Here is a 1,070-nt window from a genome sequence, read left to right as displayed (position 1 = left end):
CCTAAGGAGTCTGACCCCTCCCTCAGGGCCCTCCCCTTACCCCAAGCTCCCTCCCCTGGCTGCTAGCCAGGATCCGAACGTGGCTATCGCCTGGGGCCCCCTAAACAGCCGGCAGGACCTTGGAGCCTCGGCTAGGGCTACTCCCACGCCCACTCTCCAGAGCCTCGGGACTTAGGGAAAAGCTGCAGAGCAAAGGGCAGAGCCCTGGACATGGGTCGGCAGCAGCTGGACTGGGGCCGCTCGTCCAGCACCTCCCCCAGACTGCCAGGGACATAAACCAGTACGGAAGCCAGCGGCACGCCCCCTCCCCCATTTCCCTGCTCTGGCTTTCTGACACAGAGAGGACGGCAGGAGTCAAAGTTGAGGGGTGAAGGCCGAGTAAGTGTCTCACTAGATAAAGGTGTATACGTGTGGGAGAGAGGGACAACAGCTTCTGCCAAGACCTAGACCTTGCTTTCTGGGGCACACAGGCTTCAATATCTCAAGGTTGGAGATTCTTGCCCTTGAGCCATGGATTTGGGCACCTAACTGCACTCCAGTTTGTGCTACTCTTTACTGCTTGTTAGCGGTTCGTCAGGGTTGCCCAGCCGTCAAAATATAATTAGCACCCCGAGAGAGCAAGGTACAGTGATGTTAGGCAATAAATGGTTAGCAGCAGCAGCATTAGGAAAAGAATAAGACCAATGTGCTTAGACAAACTAAAGGGGGTGGGGCTACCATAACAACAAACACGAAACAAGCCTTGCACCTATTTTCCCCTGGAATGAAATAAAAAACACACTAGAATGAGGTAGCGAGAAAGATATTGAATGTACCAGAGTTACACATGTATCAAAGCCACTGTTGTTCTTCTAAGTGGTTCCGCACAGGAGGCCACACAGTCTAACCCTGTGTAGGGAATGCCCCAAACAGGGTCAAGCTCCAGCTGGGTTAACTCTGTACCTCCCAGGCCAACCACCATGAAGGCCAGGAGTAACAGGCTTTAGCAACAGGAAATGCCATGTGAGCAAGAATCAAGGCTAAGGGTTGGGGAAATGGAGCAAGGGAAAAGTTTACATCCTAGAAATCGA

This window comes from Mesocricetus auratus, unplaced genomic scaffold (genome assembly GCF_017639785.1).
Source record: "Mesocricetus auratus isolate SY011 unplaced genomic scaffold, BCM_Maur_2.0 Super-Scaffold_100009, whole genome shotgun sequence".
Taxonomy (NCBI): domain Eukaryota; kingdom Metazoa; phylum Chordata; class Mammalia; order Rodentia; family Cricetidae; genus Mesocricetus; species Mesocricetus auratus.
Note: the sequence above shows the minus strand (reverse complement) of the source record.